The 24,936-nt window shown below is 47.5% G+C and overlaps 1 protein-coding gene across 6 annotated transcripts in view; it reads right to left on the bottom strand.

Annotated features, from left to right (window-relative positions):
* RNF152 (ring finger protein 152) overlaps positions 1–23,538 on the bottom strand; it is a 45,498-nt gene extending 21,960 nt beyond the window's left edge. For 3 of the 6 annotated variants that reach the window (XM_052780850.1, XM_052780823.1, XM_052780868.1), the window contains exons 1-2: positions 23,443–23,532; positions 10,621–10,701 (exon numbers count right to left, since the gene is read on the bottom strand). The gene's annotated coding sequence lies outside the window, so the exon portion shown is untranslated. Of the gene's footprint in view, positions 1–10,620; positions 10,702–22,878; positions 23,089–23,442 lie in introns of those variants that run through there. The other 3 variants (XM_052780832.1, XM_052780859.1, XM_052780840.1) reach the window with 3 other exon arrangements.
* Positions 23,539–24,936: the final 1,398 nt, after the last annotated feature.

Below are 24,936 nucleotides of genomic sequence, written 5' to 3'. Positions count from 1 at the left end.
GGATTTTTAAGACCACCTCAAAATCGTCCTGACATGCCCTAGATTTCCTGATCTATTTTAAAATTCCCTTTCAACTGCTATTACTTGTGTTTTCTGTGGAAGTCACACAAACATGGAGAGTGGCAGCTTGCAAGAGGTTGTAAACTGAAAGGCAGAAGACACCGTGAAATTGAGAGAATAAAAAGAACAAGTTTCTGTACACTTGAAGACTTTCAGCAGCATCAGGGGTTTCTTCAGAAGGGGGGTTGCTAATTAGCCAACTCTAACAGTAGCAACAGTGTCCCTGTAAAATAGCTCACTGCTTATTAAAAGCAAATTTGGGAGCAATACAACTTCACTGAATTCTCACCAATTTGCTATTACTGACCAGCTTCTGTCTTGTAGGTATGCTTAAACTTCATACACTGACACGCTTCCCACTCCACAGACTGACTATGTATCAGTCTGTTCAACCAACACCAGTATTTCTGTTGATTTCTATTTTAAGAGGGGCATCTACTTCAGAAAGTAAAATCTGAAGTCTGAAGAGTACTTTATTCCTGTTCCCAGTCTAGCTCCATTCCACACTTCAGAAATATTTATGCCAGACCAGCAAGAGAAGTCTCCTCCGGCAAATCAAATCACCATCTCCTACTTGCTGTACTTCGAACTTACAACAAATTCCAGTATCCTAGTATCACACTTATAACTTACTGCAGGGCAAGCCCCTAAAAAAATGGGGTTTTGTGCTTGCAAATTAAGCCAAGATGCTGGTTTAAAATAAAATTAGAGAAAAGTAAGTTTTAATGGAAATTTGCGGTTTCAAATGAACACCTTATGAATGAAGTGAAATGAACAGCTATGTCACCTGTACTAAGGGAAGTGTTACCTTTCTACTACATACTGGAAATCTGGCAACCCAAATTGCCATTTTCAGAACTGTAAAATGCTGCTTATACCAGCTTGAGGTACTTGCATATGGGATGACCCATGTTCCCATTCTCCAACACGGACTGGGTTTCCCAGCTAGATTACATCTCCCATAACCACAATGGCAACTCAACATGAAAAGAGGAGATGGAAGCCAGCCATAAAGCCAAGCCCCTAGGGAAGAATGGGGAAACAAAGTATGCTAATTACAGTTCCCATGGGAGATGGTGCTAGCATTCCTAAACCTAACCCTTCAGTCCCGTTTTTTCAGTGAAAGGAGATCTGGGTTTTTTTTTCCCCTCCATAAAATAAACCAATGAACTTTGACAAAATTAGGATGCAGAAAAAACTTCCAGAAGGCAATGCAGAACAAATCTTCAAATCTGCTGTAAAACCAAGTGAAGAGGCAAACAGCTTCACTCTTTTACTGTTCAGAAGCTAAGGAGGAGGGAATTTTCTGCTCCAGGAACATTCTTGAGGCTTCGTAGCAATATATCTCTGACTCCATCCTTTGCCACACAATTCTTCCCCTTTTTAGTTTTAAAAGAAAACTACTACACAGGACTGGATCTTTAAACCTTTATTCATCAAAACCCCTCAAGGCTTTAGCTAGGTTGCACCAGGGTGACAGAAAGACCTTGATCTACAGTCTTCACAGTGGTGCCCCAGCGCTTAACACTAAAGTGAAACAGAATTAGAGGGGCTCACAGTTTCGGGATACTGCAAGCACCCCATTTCCTCACGCTGCTAACATCCTCAAATTAGAATATAAATGGGTCTGGGCTTAGCAATGGGACAAGACAGCCAAAACACAATACCCCATTAAACGTGAGGGGAAGCAATCCCTTTCATAACCTCCAGACCCCCGTGCAAGTTACTGCAATGAAAAAAAAGATTCAGAGAATTAGGTACAAACAATCTAGCCTGATGACAAAACTCATTATTTCAACACAATTCAATAATCTGGAATATCAGTAGTGCTGATTACCTGCTCTCTTCAATGGCCCCTTGTTCTCCTCACTCTGAAAAAAAACTATTCTGAGCTGCAATACAACTGAAGGAGCAATGAATGTGTCGAGCATGGGTCTATCACAGGGCTGGCTCACCTGTGTAAGGGGCTGGCTTATGAATTGCACCAATCTCTCCAAATTTACCTTTCCTCAAGGCAGAACCTCAGGCAGAAGAAAACATTTGAATTAACACTTTTGCAGATAGTCCCCCAACAGTCTCAACAGTGGCTGCCTCAAAGGGATCTGGGGAAGGTAACTACGAAAGTAAGTCTGTTGACTGCAAGCTTAAGTTCTGAGCAAAGATTACACTGCCATCAGTAAAAAAATTAGGGGGTACTACTTAAGAAAAAGTTTAAAGACACATAGTTGCAATACTGGGTCTGTGATCTGCAATTTAGAAAGCATCTCTATTAAGAGTTATGCACTGGGGACAAGCACCTGAAGTATTAATACTGCCATTATTGGACATCTCAGCTTTACCTGCATCAGGAAGATCTAAACTGACCTAAATTTAGCTTCAAGCAAGCCTTCTGTCCAAATTAATCTGCATGCAACAGGGTCAGGACTTCCCCAAGCCACATGCCAGTGGCATATTCAGTGAAGCCACCCAAGAACCTGGGTATGCTCATGGCAGAAGGAAACTTTCATTCACTGAGGGTGAATTTGACAAAATAATAATATTCTTTTCCCTTCTCCCAGATGGAAGTTTTAAGTACCAGCAATTTCAGTAGCTCAGCAGAGCTCCACCAATGCCTCCTGCTGACCTCATTCCACTTTGAAGTGCTTAATTCAATATTCAGGTCAGAAAGGAAAAGTGAGTGTGAGGGGAAGGCAGACCTGGGTTCCTGTCCCTGCTCCAATGAATGTTTAATTCTTTTATATTAAAAATTCATTTGGAAAAGGGCTAGGATCCAGGCAGTCTAATGGGTTTACCTATGAAGAGAAAAAGATCCATGATCAAATGCCACCAGACAAAGGTGGGAGCTCAGTCTTAGCTTCCTTCGGGCTGAGCATCAGACCTAACTCGGAGAGAGCAACCGCTAGCTCCTCCGCTGCTTACATCTCAGCAGAAGGTACCTAACTCCAGAAAGGAATAAAAAGGAGCAGTTCAGCATGTTTCCTGGAACAGAAAGAGGGCTGCCGGCTTAAAAGACCTCCTCTTGATTCTCTGTTGTTGTAGCCAGCTCCTGTGCCTCCTTATTTGGGATGCCAGCTTTTGCAAATCCCACTCTTGGGCCAACTTTTCTCCCAGCATTGCACAAGAAGCCTCGTTATCTTCATCCCATAGAATACAGTGCCTGGAAGTTTGATACCACAGTACTTAAGGTCTTTTGTGGATCTACTCTGTTGAAAAAGTTCTTGAGTTGCTTTGGTGTTTCGAAAACTTTGAGCTGTGTGATTGACGTTGCAAATGACAGCCAACCCAACTGAGCTAAACACTGAACATCAAGTGCTGCACGCTCCCATCCACTGTTCTCCCTCAACTGAAAGAGGTCAAGGGCGTGCAGGGGTTCAAATATTCAGACAGTCACATCTGAAGAGCCACTCAGTATATAGAAAAAATGGAGCTATTCAGAGGCATTTCACAAGCAGAAGAAAATAGTCAGCAAGTAAATTATCTGTAGCAAAGAGCTTGCATGCAGATAGTTTTTGATTTAATACTTCTCAAAAACAAGGCAACCTAGCAGATTTTCATGCCAGTTTAGGGAAGCCCTCTGAATAATCACACCACCATAAAAAGGTTAAAAAGGGTGGGTGGAAGAAGGCATTCTCTTTGCAGAAATCAGGAGCTGCATCTCCTGTGCAAGCAGGAAGCCACCACCTGTGCTGTCCCTCCAGCTGGCTGTCGAGCAGGAGCCGGGACGGGGACTCGCTGGGCTGCCTGTCCAGCCAGGCACCACCAAGGTGACCAGCATCACATCAGCTGGCAGGCGGGATGCTGGAAAGCTCTGGTAAAAAACCTGCCCTAAGGACGGCCACCTTCCACCGGGCACTGGGGTACCACTTTTAAAATAAAAGCATATGCAACTGTGCCTCCATCTCAACCACAAACATGTGTCCATCCACAGTGGAAGTAACAAAAATTCATTTTCAAAACAATTTCGATTTTTTTTGTTGTTATTTTTTATGATTCCTCATTCAGCAACTGGCACCAGCATTGCCTTCAGCAAAAGCCACATGTAAAGGACGACATCCCAGGCAGCTTTCGCAGTGTGACATGAGGGTAGACAGGATGGGCATTTCCTTTACTTTCTAGAAGCAGATGAACTCCCACTGAACATTTAATTCAGACTCTAAGCTATTTTCACCAATCACTTGAAACTTAAATAATTATCCCATTTAAAGAAACCTAGCAATTATATTTTGCATTCCCCCCCCCAAGCAGCTATTGCTGTTGTGACAATATTCATCTTGTCCATGATGACTATTATCTGCTGTATAAATATTGATGATCTGAGTAATTGCTGTTCTGTACATATGCTTCTCACAGATATAAATTTCTCTGCCTGAAGTAGGCTGCTGACAAAGTGCTTTCCCCCTTTTGCATGGCAATGAAACATTACTGGAGGTGCCACTGAGAGTTGTTAGTCCTGGTGGAAGAAAAAAAAAAAGAAAAAAGAAAAACGGCAAGTAACAACAGCCTTTGGAGAGGGGGAATGAAGTGACGTTTGCCTGGACTGGGAAGACCGAATAGTCCCAAAGAACAACAAGTTAGCTAAGCTGGTATTCAGGCGGCTTAAGTTTAGCTTAGGCTGTGCCAACACCAGACACAGCTGAAAGGGAAAGAACTGCTCTGGACTCAACGCTGGCCACCAATGCTAAGCTGGGCATGTCATGCTTTTGGGACACGTCATGTATGACATACACGTTGTACCCACCCAGTGGTTCGCTGATGATGGGGTTTACTTTTTCTGCATCAAAATCTAACCAGAAAAACAAGCCAGTCTTGTACTGGAGGAAGAACACCAAGCTGAACGTTATGCTGGGACAAACAGACTCCCAATGCCACCCTGTAACCTTTGCCAGCACACGGCCAACGTGTCACAGAAAAGCAAAGCTGGTCTTGAGGCACCCAACACCCTTTCATAGATACCACAGGCATACAACGCAGCATCACTTCAAACTCTTTTCGCTCGTTAAATGCATTTGCCCAGCAGACTTTGTGACCAGTCAGGTAGCCCTCTGTCTTCCTGCAATTGGCAAAAATCACTAAAAACACCCCACTGCATGTCCTGGCTAAACTGACCATATTGCCCCACAGTCTGGCAGTACAAAGACCCGGTTTTGATAGACAGAGCCCTCCCACAGGCACACAGCCTCACACTTCCAGACTTGCATTTTGCCTCTGCACTTTAAACAGTCAACAGTATACGAGAGATGAAGACTTTTCCTTAGTGGACACAAACTTTCTACGATATAAAACCTGTGAGTCTGAACCTCAATAAAATTACCCCTCTGGAATTACAGGTCAAGAGATGAAATTTTTTCAGCCATGTAAAGTTTGGCAAGATTTATACTCAGAGTTTCCTTGTAGAAATACTCTTTTTCTAAAGTCTCCACCCATCATTTACAGTATCTGGAAACGAACACTGGACAAAGACCCTTTCTTAATTTAAAAAAAAAAAAAAATTCTAACTTACATATGCTACAGAAATTAAGGGGAAACTAAAAATCTGCCTGATTCACATCTGTGTTACTGAAGATTAGGGAGGGTATAGAGAGGATGCAGAAAGCAGCAGGACAAAAGACACGGGACTCCCTAAGGGAGCTGGAGGCCAGGGCAGGAACAAGAGGTGGGTAGGGACAGAGAGCGAGCAGGAAGCAAAGGCAAATACAGATAACGTGCGAGCAACGTTTGGAGTGCCCGGAGCTGGAGAGAGAGGAACTGAATGTTTGTAATGAGCAAAAGAACTAAGAGTCTGGAAGTCTTACTTTCTCTGTTGCCTTGTTCAAACAACTACATAATAAGTCATTATATGTAATCACAGCAGCCACTAATTTTTATAGATATATATAATACACACACGAACAACTCAGTGAAAGTAGTTACTAAACACTGATACAACTGATCTTCTCCCTGCAACGCTGAGTGTTAAGCCATCCTGTTGTTCAGTGCGGCCTTTATCATATAATTAATTTCCCTCCTACTTTCTGCAGCTTCTTTCCTTCCCCCATAACTTCTACAGTGCTTTGGGGTTTAATATGTTACAATCTCTAATGACAACTTCTGTACATCTCTGAATCTTGAAGGGAAGTTGCTTCCAGCAGAAAATTAAAGGTTGAACTCTTACCAGTAACTCTGGGCATGTTTAACTAATACTAAGCCACATAACATAGCCTAATTAGTCCAACAGGTTCTTTAAAAAAAATCCACATGACCTCACTGTCAGTTCTTACACTGAGTCATTTTGGCGACCAGTTGAAACAGAGCCCTGAGTAATTCTCTAACATCAGCAGCACGCTGTGTTGATTGAAGTGGACTGGATCCTAACTACAATAACCAGGTAACCCCCACCCTCTCCGCTCTGTCTTTTTTTTTTCCCTTCTGTTTTTAAGACAAGACACAATTTAGTGGCCTCCAGCAAGAATCCAGTCTTACCTACATGGCTTCCTACATTTCCCAGACCCACTTTATTTGCGTGCAGATTAGTTATAACACACGCTATATGGACATGGAATGCTCTACTGCTAATGCAAATTATTTTGCATGCAAACACAAAATGCAGGTGGCCAAGCCACTAACTGCCCAATTCACAAGCACAAACAGACTTAGCACTGTCAAGCTTTTACATGCATATTAATTTGAATGCAGTGAAACGTACCCATAACTTTGAAAGTCCTGTTAAAACACCTTTAAAAAACATGACTCAAACCTTAAGTGTTCACATTCCTGAGTCACTAAAAAGTGAAATCAAATTTCCTTCAAATAATACCCTATTTTCTAGGTAGTTATTAATTCCGTCTTTCACTCTGAAATCACAGTCACCTAACTTTGCTAAAGCTATGCCTGTCCAACACATCTTTTCCTGCACAGCAATCTGGAGTGTAAAGAAATACGTCCTCCATCCACCACAGCTGCATTGCCAAATTTCCTTAGAGAAGATGCAAAACTGCAGTATTACCAGCTCAGTGTGTTTTCATCAAGAGACTAGCTAGTTTCATCACATCTGTGCCAAAGTCACTATGTCCACAAACAGAAATGCTTTGCTGGGTTTGTATCCTGCTAAAGTACCTCTCATGGAGATGTGAAAATGCCATTTCACTATAAAAATAAATACAGTGGAGTTAATAATTTCTTGCACTGGGCACACGGCCATCTATTTTCATCGCTTCCAAATATCCACCACACTCTTAAGACCTAAGAAGCTGACAATGTGTGGGCTGCAGGACCCTGCTTCTCTAGCTCTTGCTGATTTGCATCAGCTTTCCTGGGGAGAGCAAGGGTTGCAGGATGACATTTGTGCCTCCCAGATGCCAAGCATCCTTTCTTAAGAGGTATGGCAAGTGGATGCTACGTTTGCTTTCTTCTGCCGTTGTGAGATCTGTAAGCGGCCCATGCAGTTGCAACCAAGGCACAGTGAAAGAGGGACTCTTGAACTGTGATGAAGGAATGGCTAAATCACGTGCATGCATCCTCAAAGCGGCACAGAGACCTGTATGGATTTGGGAAGTGCAGCACACTGACTAGTCTTTCCCTTTGCTAGAACAAAAATATTTTGCACCAGCTTTTCACAGGAAAGGCATTCACAGAAGAGAATTTGCCAATACCTGGAGTTTTGTGGTTTACCGAGCTAGAAAATCCAGCCAAAAGACTGACGGAAAGTGTATGAGCACAATTCTAATCAAATTTATTTACATTATGCACTTCTGAAACAAAATAGCAGGTACCAAACACATCACCGGGTAATTCAAAGAAACCTAATATGCAGTTTGAGATTCCAAGCAATCTCCTGAAATTGCTACTCCTACAAAGCTTTCTTCTAGCTTTTTGGTCGCAAAACGTAAGGTGCCAGCAATCTATCTTAGAATAGGAGCTGATGAAATGGGGACATTTACAAAAAAAGTAATACAATACAGTTCACAAACTGGTTTGCTTACCAAGGAAATATGTTTAGCAGTTTCCTTTTATGTAGCACTAAAGAACTGCAACTTGTATTTCTTCCATTTGTGATTTTTGCGGTGGCCTAAGATGTTTTCTTCCTCAGCTAATCCCTAGGTGACTCCCAGCTTTCACTTCAAGAATATTCCACGAATTTGCAAGCTCTGGAGAGTCTAAACACACGTATCCTGACACACGAGAATAACACCCACTTCCTAGGTGCACTACAACCAAATCACAGTTCTCTTTTAGCTGAAACTGATCTTCAGAAACTTTAAAAATGTATTAAAATAAGGCCAGCAATGAATGCGGGAGTGTCCTGAGGAGGAATAGTAGTGCTCAATCCTCTTCATAATCATCTCCAAATGTTGATGGTTTGGTGGTGTTTTGGTTTTTAGTTTTGCAGTAAAGCTCAGCTGGTTTAAACAATTCCCCCCAGTGTTCACCAACATGGGAGAAAAGAGGAAGAGCTGATCCAAGATGCATTCCTTTCAGGCAGTTCAGTGCTTTCAGTGCTCTGGCTTGTAGGTTTCTGCCTGCTCACGGGGCTCCGAATGGAGAACACTGATGGGATCCACTGGAGGTCACAAAACACTGCCAGGGATCAGATGCAGACAAGAAAGATGCAGTAAAGAAGTAAAACAAACAAAACCCTAAACAAACTAACTGCTCTCTTATCTTACTTTATTTTTTTCTTTTTTGCTTCCTGCCTGCATGTCTTGCCTGCAATCAGAAAAGTGGCAAGAAAAGAAAATAAAATGTTAATGTGGTCATAGAGGTAGTTATTTAACCCACAATTTCCCAATAACTTTTAAAAGTACTGTCAAGGATTTTCCTCTCTTGAAAGAGGCATTTATTTCACACAGAAGCTCAGAATTTCTGTCATGTGTCACATTACTTCACTCAAAGATGGTTTCATCCACCTAGATGACTGCATGTGTTTCTCGCATCCTCTCCACTGAATAAGCAAGCCACGCTGAAATAAAACAGGATCTGCGCATTACCCTCTTTGACTTGATTTGCAAAAGGGGGAAGCTGATAAATCTCAAGAGTATGTAGCATATCACACTGGTGACTTCAGACCCTCTGCAAGCAGTGAGTCGCTGGCTTTTGCTCAGACCCGTGTGTCACAAACAAAATGGAGAAGAGAGGCTCCTGAACTGCGATGCAGGGACAGCTAAGCAGCAGGCAGGTCAGGCCACTCGAAGTGCACAGCACACCTCAAAGCTAGGAGTTGCTACCACCTATGGTACTAACTAATATTTTAAAAAAAAGCTAGTGAGCTAACAGAAAAATAATTGGACATGGCTATCCAATACCCTAGACCAGTCTTAAATCAATGCAACTGTGCTGTAGTTACAAAAGGATAAGCAAGGGCAAGAAAGCGGAGAATCAAGCCTGTGTTTATGTACCACCAGAATACAAAGTGGAGTAACTTGCAAAGTTACTGCAAGTTGCTAAATGCATCTTTTTTCATAAAAGTAAATTTACATAAATCACTGATTTTCACTAGCCTTTTTTTGTTAAGTCAGAAACATCCATATATTTTGATTTTTCCTCCATACATACATGTGTGAATGTCCATACAAATAAGAGTATAAATGGAGGTTTGACCAGCAGGCCTCATAAATTACACACACAAATCCTTTCTGTCTGATCCCAATCTTCCACAGGTCTCTAATGAGAACCACGAACACTAATCACCTTATCAGTAATGCAAATAACCATCTTGGCCTCTCATCAAGTGTCTCTCTGGCTTAATGTGCCCTTAGATTGCACAGCCCTGGGTGCAAAAGCTGCCACGTCCCTCTGAAAAAACCTCGGCGTGACAACGCTACGTACATCACACTTCTTTGCAGCAGCGGGCAGCAGCCTGCTGAGCATAGCCACGGATCGGGAGACTAAGCAACCCCTCAGCTACCGTAACGGCTCTCAAGCACTTCTGTCCCTAGCTCTGCACACACAAAACAGCCAGATATTGCAAATGCAGGCATCTCACGGAGGAAGCGTCGTTCAGCTACAGCAGCATACCTTCAGGCCTCCTAAAATGAAACGCTGAATAAGCAACACAGCAGAATGGCTACAGCACTGGATTGGCACTTAAAAAATAGAAACAGGACCTCATTTTAGTCCCCCCAGGGCCATCACTCCCTGCTCCAGGGATGCCACAGCAGTGCTGTTCTCCAGCCCTGTCCCTCGATGGACCTCAGGGCTCACGCTTGCAGCCACGTCCCCAGCCCCATCTCTGTCCCTGCCTCCTGCTGCTGGATGGACCCTGGCCCTGGTGCATCGCTTGCCATGCCTGGGCTGTGGATGGACCCCGTTAGTGCACTTTGAATTCAAATTATGAGAAAGGCATTCTTCTGTGAAACATCACCGCCCTGCCAGCGAGGTGTGGATCACAAGAGCTTCCAAAATAAAAAGAAATGTATCTGTATTAGCCCCTTACCCTTGGTATCAGGCCCATACTGCCAGTTCTCATAACATTTACAGGGAAACTGGCATACAGAACAGTGCAGCAAACGAAAGGAAATCCTGTGAGAATCAGGTCAAAAAATACCAAACAGGCCTTGATCCCACAAAAGCGAAGACAAGCTATACCTGGACAAGCAACTTGTAGCTGTAGTCACTGATGTTAACAGTTCTACCGTGGCCGAAGGAAGAAAACAGGCTCCCAAGCATCTGCAAAATAGCATATTTCAGCTTTACTTTTAAATAATTATATCTGGAAAACATTGCTAGGAAAAAAAAGGCTTAACGAATTTAAATATTCCAAATAACAACGCCAGCACTTCAGCACCCCTGGTCCTGCTGTGACCACACACGCACACATTGCCGAGCACAGCTCAGCCGTCGGCACTTCCCTTCCTCGCTGAAGGGAGAATTGCTGGGCTTCCAGTGCCACTCTCAGCAAATTTCTACCTTCTAAGCAGCAAGTGTTTGTACAATAAACATCCTCCTATCAGCATTACCAGCTGTGCCCAAAGCACAAAAAACGCAAGCATGTACACTGCAAAATCTCAATGTTTGCGCCTGTGTAAACAGTGCACTTCTGGAAAGGCAGAGAGAATATTTTCGGAGTAAACACCGCAAAGATTTCAGGTCCTTTAGGATGTCAGAAGGCCATCGTGATCTGCTGGTCACCTTCATTACTTACCACCTGCTTAGCTAAGATGCCTCTGTAACTCACAGGGACTGCAACCACATCTCATGAGCCCATTTTACCGCCTGTGAGGACACCAGCTTTGAGAAGGGAAGAAACTTTTCCTCTCACAGCAGTCTGGCTCTTTGGTGCGTTACACTCCCTAATGTTAGCTTCAAGCCATTAAAATACCAACCAACACCAGAGCAGGAAACGCAGCAAGAGGAACTAATTTCTAAACCTCACCCTCGGACTGCAGCTGCTGCCCCAGGGAGATAAGCAGGGGAAAATGGGGCTGCTCCTCACAGCCCGAGCAGACCCCAGAAATCCTTCTGGAGGCATGAAAGAGGTAGAGAAAATAGGCATGCTAAAGCACTAGGGCAGAAGACCGTCTCCACCCCAAATTACTCACTTTTAGAAACAGAGCAGCCCTCCAAGCCCCTGAGCATACGTCCTCTTATGCAACTTCACCTGCAGCTGATGGGAGCAGAAGGCTCGTCTGCTGCAGATGCCAGGACTTCGTAAGACTGGGACTTTAATTAAGAGCCCACTCCTGAACAGGAACATCTTGAAGGGTGTCTCTCTTCAGTTTTCGACTTGGGAGAAAGCAGGAGGGGGCAAGAGAAAAGGCTGATGCTTTCTCCTCGTAACTAAACCACCTACACATGTACTTTTCCAAACATGCACCATTAGGGCAAGTTATGTTTGGGTTAAAGAGACCGTGGAGAGAAGTTCTCAGTCCCAGAGGAAAGGCAGGCTAGGGAAAAATACTACAAAGAAAACTGTTTTTGTTGAAGTCTGAAGAAAACCAAAATTGGGTGGAGAGTGTGTTGGTGCAATCCTGGATGAAGCATACTCAAGCAAAACACCCGTCCATGAGAAAACCTCATGCAGCATACAAACATCTGGGCCGTATTTTCAAGATAGCACTCATTAGAAGTTAGCTATCCACTGCCTCCAGTTCACCAACATCCATTATGCCTAAAATCATGACCATTCTTCTCCTGCTGTCATAGCCTTCCCCTTTTCTTTGCAGATCACCTAAATATACTACTTCTCCTTAGAGGAAAGCGTTTGACCACAGTGGCTATCAGGACTCCACAAAAAATGGCACATAGACACTCTAGGCATGCAAGCCAGCCTACCAAAAAGTACTGAATGACATTTGGCAAAGGCATCAAATGAAAAATGAACCACTGTCTCATGAAGAGCCTACAAGCACACTTCACTGCATACTTGCTGGACCATCTCTGCGTACTGTGGGGTTCAAAAGCCAGACCCATGAGGCAAAAGGAGCTGTACCAGTGACAACAGCCCAGCCATGGAGCCAACCAGGGCAAAAGCAGCCCCAATGGGTGCAGCATACATGCAGCCTCCATCCCTGCTCATTAACGACGTGTGTCTGCACCTGACATTCAGTGCAGACTCTTCCCAGGGACCAGGAAGGCATTCCTCCTAGCAGTGACCAGAGTAGTAACAAGGAAAACGAGAAGGAAGGGTATAAACTGAAGTGCAAGAACCCTTCCATTGTAAGGCAGGCCATCCCTTTAGGAGTGCTACTCGCAGACTGAGCATGGGAGCTTCTTCAGCTGAAAAAGGATCTTCACCAGGTTAGAGGCAAGCGGGTGTCAGTGCCAGAAGGCTGGCATGCAGCGTGGAGGAAATATGGACCCACGCTGCTGGTCACCGCAAGCCAAACAGCTCCAGCATCCTCACTCCTCTCCGCAGGGATGAAGGGCACACAGGAAATTACAAGTCTAGCATTTAGATACCCCTCGCAGGCTTGGGCACCTCGACACCACAGGTGCTTGCAACAGACTCTTTTTTCTCTAGCTGCATCTGGACAGTATTTCAGATCTGATTTACTGTCTAGACACAGCATGCTACCACACAGTACAACTGAAGAAGACTGAGAGCAGAGTGTGGAAAACAGACTGGCCCAAGCTTTTTCTTCTTTCTTTAAAAGCAATACATTGTGCAGTCTACATCAACATCCTCACAAAAATGCTCAATCTGTCCTGCACCTCAGAAGCTGGCTGCTGAAAAAAATCCCGAATGCAATTAAAACATGGATTCTGTGAAGTTTCACTTCCCTCTGCAATTTTATAATCATTTCATCCATCAATTTTGAAAGAATAGTAATACTGGCATCAGCTGGCTCTCCACCTCCTCTGCTGAGCCAGCTTTTTCGAAGCCCTGTCCCTGCCTCTCCGCATCCAACCACCGATGCGGTGAGGAAGAGGAGAGGGGGAAGCAAACCGGGGGTGGAGGGAGGCCAGCAGGGCATACCCGGCATGGGGGCCACCCCACGGAGGAGCCACTTCTTTCCCAGGGCAGCTACGGCAACTTACGGTGCCTGAAGATCTGCCCAGACATGCTCACCTCAAAACACACAGGCAAAATACAGAGAACAAGGTTGTGTCAGGGATTAACTGAAGCCTACCCAAACTCGAGACCAAATCCTAGGCATGCAGGCTCACCGCCACCTTCCAGGCTGGAGATGGGTAAGCCAGTGATGTGCAATTCTTTTTTTTATTCACAAAACCTTTTTTCCCCCCTCTGAAAGATGTGTAGATCTCTCCACTGATTCAAGCCGTTTCTCCCAGTTACCTTTCACAGATGAGACAACGTCCTTGGCCCCCAGGTGCCTTCAGACCAGAGCTGAAAACCAGTCCCATGCTCCTTTTAGTAGTCTCTCCTTTTCAAATATGTGAAGTCCAGTACTCCAATACTAGCTCTTGGACTTACACACAGTGGTAATGCAGGGAGAATTGGTCGGTGCCAGTTTTTAGCATCTGGCTTATTAATTATTTTGTAAAGGTGCATAATCCGTTGAATCATCCAAAACTTTTTAAGACACTCTGTTCTGTCATTATTTTATGAATCTAATTTGATGTGGTTTATATCTATCATGGCCATGATTTATATCACAAACTCCCAAGAACACAAGTCTGACTTTAACATCATTCTCATCCCGACTGTTTCATTGCAGGTCAGCCTGGTCTGTTCCAAGACCAGATTTTGCTGGCAAATGTATTTTCTTTGCTGGTATCATCTACTTTCCCTCATCTAGTTTAATGAAAAAAAAAAAAAACAAAAACCCAAAGTACATAAAGAAAGCCAACTGTTATGCTCATTTGAACATAATCAGAAATTTCTGCTTTGTCCTCTTACTGCAGCATGAGGTTTATACTAACCGCCCTCCCCTCCCCTGAACAAAGCTGTAGGAAGAAACTCACTGTAAATTGGCCAGAAGACTGACATGCAGGCCAAAAGCATCTAAAGGCTTGCTGGGACTACAGACATCACTTCTCCGGGAAACGGCTGAGTTGCACCAACTTGCATTTCAGCTGGAAGCCCAGCCTCTAGAACCTGCACACTCTTGCTTGCACTATCATGTATCTATTCATTCCCAGAAAACAAAAAAAAGGACGAGCGGCCAGTCTTCCGCACTCTTCTATGAACTTATGTAATTTCAATCTCATATTCAACCCCATAAAACGGCACGTCCACCTAGGCTTAATTGTAGAAGGTAGGTGGGGCCAAGCAAGACTGCATACAACAAAACACTGAGAAACAGGGCAGAATGCAGCATATTCTTTAGATGTAAACTGTTTTTATAGGGTTGGCCGAAAGCAGCCATTTAGCCATTGCCTGATCTCGGAGGATACCCACAGTAATGGCTCTGGACTAGAAGCAAGGAAGGTGAATCCCCTAAAATGCTTCATTCAAAGGTATTGGGCTGGCCTTTACGTACAGTTTGAACAAGCAAAAGTTACAGATCTAAACTGGACTCAGGATTGCACACAACCCTATCTAGATCTGGGACCTCTGGAAAATCATAGGTGGCACTGGTAGTAACAAAAGATGGGCCGGAGCGATGGTACCAGAAAGCAATTGGAGAAGCAGGTGGCATTTGTTAGGGATGCACAGGAATGGAGGGGAAGGAGGGGGAGCTGGGGAGGGTGAGTTTAAGGGGATAAGAAGCTAGGCTGCCACAGAGGGAAGAGCAGGACAGACAGAGACAAGTCAGAGAGGACTCGGGAAGCACCAGAGCTCTGCCCACCCCATCCTTAAATGGGATCTGAGGGTAACTTGGCTCTGGGCTGCAAAACCCCAAACACAGCAGCAGATGACCTGCTGAGCATGTCACCCCACTCTGGCAGCTCCCACGATCCACAGCCAAACAGTGCTCTTAAGCAGGCCGTCATCTCATGGGTTAGAAATTAATGCTACAGCCCAAAGGTCTACGCCCTCTGGATGACCCGGGTCACTGCAGATTCATGTGACAGGAGCAATTTTTATTTCTCTCTCCCTTTTCCCTTTGTACAGTTATAAAATGACGTTTAAACCTAGCTATGTTAAATTTTTAATACAAAGACTGCAAACTTGCACACTCCAAAATTAAGAAGTATCATAATGAAGACTGCCCATACAACCTTCACCCAGCTCCTGTATACATCTGCACTGATTCTGTCTCCAGTCATTTGAGCCCTGGAAATCAACTGTTTTGGGAAAAAGATGCAGTTGTGTGATAAAAGCAAGGGCTGTCTCTCAAACGCTGCCTCACTCAGTGGAGGTCAGGAAGATTAGCGAATGAGGCAACGCAGGAAGAAAAAGAGACGACCACCTTACTTGAGGAAGTTGGACATACCCACCTGCAGGCAAGAATTACATCTTTCTTGGCTCCACAGTCTTTATAAAATGCTCAGTAAGTCCCTAAAAGCAGTTTGTCTTCAGGTGACCCTCGACAGGGGTCCCCACCTTCTGCAAAGCCAAGACATCTAGGGCTAACCTGCGAGAGTGCCGAGACACAGCTGAGGTCACTCACCCTTGTGCTTCCAGCAGATGAACTGCTACATCATGCCAGGTATTCTGGGGTGAGGGAAAAATAAAATCATCCCCAAGTATCTCTTTGAGGCAGCCAAAACTGAAGGCGTTTCAATTATTTGAGCTTTATTTGCTCTTTGCCTCCATTCCTCAGCTATGAAAACGAAGACAGTACCTGTACCTGAGACGTTGCAAGAATAAGAACTTCCCCACCTGCAAAGCCCCCGGGAGGGAATTAGCAGCACTGCTCAGTTCAAGGTTTGGGTGGGGTGTAAAATAAATAGATGTGGAGACACATGCAGAAAGTAAATGTGGGGAAGAGAAAATGAATTATGCAGTAATTACCTATCCACTGAAAGAGGGACTCTGTGAAAGGGAAAAAATGATGCAATTATAGAATTAAAGATTGTATCATAATGCAGATGCAAAGGGGAGCTATGCAACGTCAGTCCTGGCACTTCCTTGCTTTCGTCCGCCTGATTTTGTAACCCCATTGTTCTCCTAATGTCATTATTTTGTAAGTAATTGAAACGCAACATAATTATGAGATCATATGTTTATATCTTTTCATCATTAATAACGTGTGGAACAACTGGCAGACTGCTCCCAGCGTGATTGATGCCTCCAGCTGTTGAATGACTCTTTTTCTTCCACCTTTATCTGAGGTGAAGAGCAGGGAGGAGAGAGGGAGACTTTATATTTAAACTTCAATTCCATGCACAAATATTTGGGGATTTTGGGGTTGCTTCAGAGGAGGAAACCAAGACCAATATCAATCAATTGCTCTGAAACGAATTGTAACGGATCAGATTTAAAGAGCAGAGGCACTAAGCAGCTGATGTGCTTTGCCCAAGGTCGAAGGAAAGCTCCCAAGGCCTGGATCCCAAATGACCCCACTGACAGCCTTCTGCCCAAGCCGCTGAATCCCTCCTACCTCCCACATTAAAACTTGTTTGAGTATAATTATGGCTGTTAACTGCAGGTCAGGGAAGAAGCCCATCACCTCCAGGCTGTGTTTGCTGGTGAATGCAGCCAACGAGCAACTTCTGAGACTGTGTCATAGAAAATACAACTGCAAGCAAACATTATGGTTGTATGTGTTCATCCTGGATGGTAACTGTTATATTGGGGTTTTTAAGTAAATTACCCTGCGTGCCTCGGACTTCAGACAAATTGCCAACGTGTTTCTCAGAGTCAGATGAGTCTGGCTCACCCTGCTTCATGAGGGAAAGCAGCTGCAATAGCAACAACCTAACTTGTTTTATTTGTGGATGATATTAGCTGGCAAGAGGCAGCGTGGCTGACAGCATGCTCGCTATGTGGGCTCCGTGCTTTTTAAAACGTCTTATTTGTCTTTGTATGCCCCCATTTGTAAACACATACACACCCCTTTCTTTTAAGTAGTATTTTTACCTTGTCTAACGGGTGCCGGCAGCTACTACCACAAGCTTTACATGCTCTTTTGTTCCTAACAAAGCAAGCTTCACTTCCATCTTTCCCCATCCTCAGAGAGCAGAGCCTGCAAAACCCAGAGCTATCAAGTCCCTGAGGTGCAGCCAGTCAGAGCCTGCAGTGTCCCAGGCACTCAGGCCACACCAGCTCTCTGCAGTGCCCATCTTCTGGAAGAGCTCCACTGTGGAAAAGTCCGTCGTGGTGGTGGAAACATTGCAATCCTTCCCTCTTGGCATGCAACCCACTCGGTTTGGTTTCAAACATAACAAGAGAAAGCACTACACCATCACTAAATATATAGTTAGCACGATACAGTTAACAAGAACAGGCAGAAATGTTACAGCAGCAATGTTTTACCCCATGAGTGCCTGTTTCAGGATTTCTCCCACCGACACTTGGGTGGCCGGCACTGTCAGAGGAGGGACCTGCACGGGATGCCTGGTCCAAGCCCAAGAGCCCATTCTTAGCCACCACAGTCATCTGCTGTGCCACACTGCCAGTGGTACGAGTTGGTGCCCATGGAGGGAAAGGAAGGGAAGCAAGAGATGTTCTCCTTCACGAAGTGCCGCATCTCTAATAGCGTAGAGATTTATGCTCAGATGCCAGAGGTGCCCAGCCCCGTCTCCGGCAGGCAGAGTTTGTGTGGGGGGAAACAGCGTCCCCCTTTGTCCTGTTGGCACGGCTTGGTGCTCCGCATCCGCCGTAACCCATGATGGAGAGCCAGCTACACGGTTCCTCCCTTCATCTCACCTTGACAGATGCATCTGATCTTAGCTGCATCACAGGCTGTCTGAAAAGGAGCAGCACACGGGTGTTTGAGATTCAGCTCGGCCCTCCAAAGTGACACTTAATATTTCGACATTAGAGAGTGACACTGGCGATCTCTGAAGAGCCACGCTCTATGCCCCAGGACAACAGGCATGTATTGCCTGAAGACCAGCAGCAACAGAGAGGGTAGCAAAACACGCACTGGCTGAGGAACTGCATGTGCATCCCACATATGCTCCTCGACACCCTGACGCTCCTATTTCTTATGTCGCTGCCTGAACAGATGCCTGTCTTTTCCTTCAGTCCCGGTCTGGAAGACACGTGCCCACTGCACCCAGCACAGCTATGCTGAAAAGCTGTCTAGCACAGGTACAGCCTGGGTGAGGGTAAGACTTCTTTGCCTAGTATAGTTTTGCCCAGATTTCCAAGGCAGACTACCGAAGACACCCATGCCAGACCAGCTGCACCTACACCGGGGCACTTAGCAATACAGAAGCACGTCCCTGACATCTCACAGCACTGCATCAGGCCAAGTACACACCTGCCTAAAGTAACTGTAGGGAGGGAGCTGCGTGGGAATCGGAGGTTGTATTCACCCATGGAAGCTATTTTGGGAGGAATGTACGGCGCTGAACGTCATCTTTTCATCACTGAATTCAACAGGATGACACCAGTGAACGCCCAGGTAATCACGCTGCCATTGCACACGTGCAGTTTGCGCACACACACACCTCTGCGTAAGTCCTGCCCGGGCTGCACGTTCCCGTCTGCTCTGATGCTCACCTCTGTTCAGCCCAAGGTGTCCCGGAGGTCAAGGAAAGCAGTCTCCAAGCTATGGCTGTCAGCCTGCCAGCCTTCCTAAATCAAAGTGGCTTTAGCTTGACAAACAAAAGGGTAGCCGCGCTGCGAGGAGGTGTAACAAACAGGCCCCGTCTGCCGGAGATCTGTACCCTCTGCCCTCCTGCCCCTCCGTCGCAGCCACTACAGCTCCCTCCGATGTTACCCCACGCCCGCCCCTGCCTTGGAGACCACGCACACCTCGCGAGGTGGCCAGGGCTACGAAGGTGCTGCGTGTTTCGACCACCACACGTGCAATGCCTGGCCGGGCAGCTGCTACCAGGCAGGATGGAGAATAGCTGAAAACAGTCTCCTTTTCTTCAGAGAGAGCACTGCTTCAAAGACTTCCAAGCCGGCCGCTAATCTTAACAAAAAACAAGTGGGAAATTAATGATCTTCCAAGACTGCCAACCGTTGGTGCAATCTGGTTGAAACTGGCCAAACACAAAGGGCAGGAGAGAGACGGTACTCATTTCCTGGGGAAACTAAGTTAAAATGAAATAAAATAAAGCCAGATGAAAACTATGGTGTGTTGGATTAGTGGCGTTTCCACATTCTGCTACGACCCAGGAAACGACACCTTGCTCGATCAAGCCTGCGAGCTGCACATCCCACACTGCAGTTAAGCTCTGCAACGCTTTTATGCATTTGGAGCAGGAAGGGGCAACTAACAAACTCATTTACATCTGAGGGTTACCCTGAAGGGGTAATTTCTGCAGCAAGAAGACAGGGACGGTCATTTACACCTGGAAGGGGTAAAATGCCTCGTCAGGGCTGAAGGACTATTGCTCAGCTCTAAGTGTGGAAGCTGCTGGGGCTCCTCTCTCCTTCACAAGCCCCAGCCCTGGAGGTGATCTCATCCCAGAGATTTCAGCATCTCTCTCCTCGCCATCCCCAGCGTCCCTCAGCCCACGCTGCTGGCGCTTGGCCACCTGCACCAAGAGGGTGCCTTTGAGGCAGGGGTCAACTCTGCTGTGGTCTGATGAGCAAATGCTGAGCCCTTGCCAGCCTAGGACATGGGGAGATGCTGCACAATTAGCTTGTGCTGATGAGGGCTGGAAGGGTTTCCTCTAATGCCACTCGGTTTGACAGACTCTGCTACAGAGCTACATCGGTTCCAAGGGCTCCTCTTCTCCCTTCGCAGAGCCCAGCCCAGCAACAGAAAAGCTATCTGTGTAGAAAACAGCATCGGCAAAGCAAGCAGACAACTCTGGACAGACTCAGAAACAGCTGTGGAATTTCTCTGGAAGAGCTGCTTACTGTAAAAGGGAGGAAAGTCCAGCCTCCCATCTCACTTCCAGCCCACCCACCCACCAGATAGAGGCAAAGCATAAGAACAGGAGAGAATTTAAGGCATGCCAGGATCCCAGGCTCTGGGAATTAGTTTCCCACATTCCCCACAAAAAGAGAGCACTCACGCCCAAAACCCACTACCTTGAACTCGGATTGCACACCATTTACTCAGCTGAATAACCACGCTCAAGCCAGTGGAATTACCTGCCTGAACAACTGCTACTTGATGCGCGGAAGGGCTGCAGAACTGGCTGACAAATAAATACAGGTATACAGAAGGCAATGTGAGACCACCCTTTTAAAAGGCCGGTGCCCTAGGCCAGGTCCCAAAGTCAACGGCCGTGTGGTCAAACCCGCAAATCACCAGGTCTTTGGTAGAGTCACGCCAACTGATCGGGGCATCATCTAGATCACATACATCCCTCTAGACCTGTATCCTCCAGGTACCACCAACCAATTGGGGTCACGGTCTGAAAAATACTTCACTGACTTAGAAAACTAAATTCTGCTCGAAAGGATGGCTTGAGCATTTAAGAGTATAAGCTTCATTAGCTTCCAGCAAGACTTCAGGTCCCAAGCGCAAACTAATCCTCCACAAATCTCCAGCAGAGAAGCACCACGGCTCCTACTCTGTGGGTATTGGTCCCAAGTAAGGTCAGCTATTCTGTACTGAACCCAAACACGATACGGCATTTGTTCTCAGCACCGTGCAAGTAAAAAAGAGGTGCAGTTCACACCCTGGAAAGCTTGCGAGAGAGAGGCAGCCCTGAGCTTAAAACCTTTGCGTGCAAGCTTGCTTGTGAGTATCCCTCTTTAATTTCGCTGGGACAACACGCATGACTAAAGTTAAAACTGTGCTGAAGCCTCTGTCAGACTGTGGCTGAAGGAGATCCTGCTCCAGTTCACCGAGGGGTCAAGGTGAAGAATCCTGAACTGGAGCCAGGAACAGGTACGACAAAAACATACCCAGGGATTTTGGCAAAGCTGGAGGCCCAAGTGAGTCACCTGGGGAAGGGTGAGCAGTGCCCAGAAGCATCTACCTGCCCGTTCCCTGCGTGCTCTGCTAAGCCATAGCACACCTTTGGATGAGCGGCTCGTTCTGAGTTACTGCATTTGCATGTATAATTTAAACACACTATATTAAGACAGAAATATTATCTATTGTCCTGCTGGCATTTCTAATCTGGATATTCCACAGCACTGTCCAGTGCTCCCAAAGAGACTTCACAACAAGCGTCTTAAGACTTCCATCAGGTGTGGCCCAACCAACTTTCCTCCCCCCCAGACAAGCAGCAGAAAGCATCTTTTTCATTTGTCTTCACATACCTGGCAAGCTGTCCAAACCCTCTGACAGACCTTACAGGTTTGAACCAGAGGTTTGGGCTTTTTAACTATACTGCCAACGATAGCGTGTGCGTGGCAGGAATTTTCCACAGAGCCCTGTCCCGACAGTCACAGACACACCAGTGCCACGGACAGCAACAGCACAAGGCTGTCCCAGCTCCGTAGTCCTCGGCCAGGGCTACTTTTATGTTTTGCCTTTCACGCAATAAACAAGAAGCTGAAATCCAGTTGGGCACCGTTACATAGCCAAGAATAGCGTTTCCAGCAGAAGGTTTTTTCCTAAATGGCTGCTATTACCATCCCGTGAGCTCTGCATTAGTTCAGACTCAGTGGGCATTTCCAAAAGGCCTGTGACCCCAGCCTGGGTGCAGAAAGGCTAGAAACAGGACCTTCATATACTACATCAGAAGTTGGAAGGTTACAAATATTTTCCAACAGCCTCAATCAGACCCAAACCCTGAGCAAAGCTGCATCAAAAGAAAAGATCTCTGAAACGTACTATAAAAAAAAAACCCAAACAAACCACAGACCGTATCGGTGAGAAGGAAGAAAAGAGTTTTAGCGAAGAAATAAGAACAGAGGAATTACTATGTTTATAGTTCAATTAATGGGACCTTATCAAAAGCCTGTTTGCTTTCTTCTTTTGTTTTTTTCCTTTTTCAGACACCTATTACAGAAACACACCCCCTTAATGCCTCCCCAGCTAACAGCCCGGTGCACACATCTTAAGCGTATCCACATTTCGGAAGAGGCAGAGAGCTGTTTCCGAAGAAGTCCCTCCACCGGACGGCATGTCGGAACAAAGCGCTGGGGTGATGGATGTCGGCAGGGTTCGTAAATCACGGTTTTGCAGCTCGACCTCAGCTGGGGGGCTGCAGCTAACGCCGTAACAAACTCCGAACGCCGCCGCTCTGCAGAGCGGGGACCCTACCCGGGCAGGGGGCTTCACGCCTCTCCTCTTGCCTGCTTACCAAAATTAAAGCCGCTCGCTAAAAACCCAGCGAGATGTCTAGCACTTAATGACAGCACCCGAGTTACCGCATATCTTCTCCGCTAACTACCAGCATAAGGAAGGGAGGGGAAATCAACCGAAAAAAACCCAAAAAACCAAACCCCAACCCGACCCCAAACCTCCAACAGAAACAAAGGACCCCCCCCCCCCAGAGCCCCGTCTCTAAGTTAGCTGGATTTACTCGCTCACGAAGCACACGGATAACCCTCCTCCGCTCGAACCCACGCCGACGCGATGCAGGCGCAAACCCCGCCGGCTTTCAAAGTAACCTTCGCGCCCCGCCACCCTCCCGGGACGCGGCGGGGAGCGGGCGGCCCCGCGCACGTTTCGGCGGATCACCTGCATCTCGCATCGCGCCTGCCTTCACCCTCCCCGCCGGAGGGGGGGACGGGCCCCGCGGGGGGAGCGCCGGGCGGCGGCGGGAAGCGCCGGCGGCGGAGCCCGAGCCCGAGCCCCGCTCTGCCCGCAGCGAGCCGTGCGCGGCGGGGCCGGGCAGGGCAGGCGGTTACGAAACCCGCGGCTCCCCCTCGCCCGGGCGGGAGGGAGGGAGGGAGGGAGGGAGGGAGGGAGGCAGGCGGGGGGCATCCGCGGCGGCCCCGCTCCCCGACGGGAATTGGGGGGGGGGGGGGGGGGGAGGAAAGCCGCCCCCCCCCCCGCTGGATCTACCGCACTCCAGCATCGCCCCCCCGCCGAGGGGGCAGGCCGGGAGGGGAGCCCCGCCGCCGGGGAGCGGGCGCCCACTGACCTTGCCGCCATCCGCCGCCGCCGTGCCTGCCCGCGGGGTGGCAGCCCCGCGCCCGCCGCCGCAGCCGGCGCCCTCGCCCCGGCAGCCGGCGCCGCCCCCCCACCCCTCCCCACCGTTCCCCCTCCTCCGCCCCGCCGGGGTGCGGGGCCGAGGCGGGGCCGAGGCGGCGGGGAGCGCCGGAGCCGCCCCGGACCCCGGTGAGCCCCACCCCGGGCCGGCCGCGGCGGGCGAGCGGCGGGGCCGGGACACACACACCCCCCCCACCCTCCTCCACCCCACTCCGCCGCCGCCCCGGGAGGGGATAGGCGGCAGCCCGGACCGAGAGCGGGGCGGCCCCGCTGCAGCGAGGGCGGCGGGAGCCGCGGGCACCCCCTGCCCGGCCCGGCGGGGAGAGGGGAAATGCAGCGCCGGGAGAGGTGGGGGGTTCCTCGGTGCTCGGGCAGGGCTCTGCCGCTGGGAGACGCAGATCGTTCTGCCTCTCGGCACCGGGTGAGGGATAACTGCACCCCAGCGCGTCCTCCTTGGTGGGGCTGGCAGAGCCCCGCGCACCCACCACAGCCGCCTCCACGACGTGCGTGGGGCTGTGGAACACCCCGGGCGAGGCAGGTTCTCAGGCTCCAGGTAGCTGGTGCCTTGAGCCTTGAAGACCTTCAATGCCAGCTGGAGGCTTAGAGCTGCATTACTGGTGCACATTAAAGTAAGTAATAGGGACGTGTGGCATGTTGTCTTACCACAGCAGACCCGGGGCTGGGCTAGGGAATAAGGCCTCCCTTTTATTCATTGCACCAAGGCCGATGCCTGCTAGAGAGCACAGGACCATGGACTCGTTTCTGCGCTGCCTGCAGAGAAAATAATCCTATTTACATCAGCAGTAAAAGAAAAAATGCCCATGTACCTCCTAGTGTCTCACATGGGATCGGTAATGGCAAGCAGCAAGAGCTACAAATGGCAAGGGCAGACAAGCGTCTTTCTGCTCCTCGTTGCCTGTCTTTTCTGCAGAGCCAGCGTTGTTTTGGGGCAAACAGTTGCAAGCGGTGTGAAAGCAGACCTGTAGGTTATCCAGGTGCTGGTTTTGGTTAGAAAAGCCCTCTCCTCCCCAGCCTCTGCAGCTCCACACTGAAAGCGTTGCCTGTGGAGGAGTAAGAGCTCTATAATCGGCAAAATAAATCATTTTCACAAAAGTCTACTTGTTTCCTCCCCTTTCTTCTCCCCCCTCTGCTCTGCAATGGGGCTATTTGCAGAGCAGGGTCTCCAGCAAGCCAGGCTTACCACTGGGGAGAGTCTATAGTGCATTCACTAGTACAACTCTAGGTTCTGCCATAAATATTTAAAACTCAGTTACCACTCTCAGAATGAACATTCAAAGCAGATTTTCGCATCCCACAGTGTTTCTTGGTTCCAACCTTCCTAATCAAATAATAGAGGTAAGACAGGAGAAGTCATATAGGCCAGATTTCAGCCACCAGTTTGAGTCTGGTTCCCCCCTCATGTCTG

Source organism: Harpia harpyja, chromosome 1, assembly GCF_026419915.1.
Source record: "Harpia harpyja isolate bHarHar1 chromosome 1, bHarHar1 primary haplotype, whole genome shotgun sequence".
In the NCBI taxonomy this organism is placed as follows: Eukaryota; Metazoa; Chordata; class Aves; order Accipitriformes; family Accipitridae; genus Harpia; species Harpia harpyja.
Note: the sequence above shows the minus strand (reverse complement) of the source record. Positions and strands in the feature narration are given on the sequence as shown.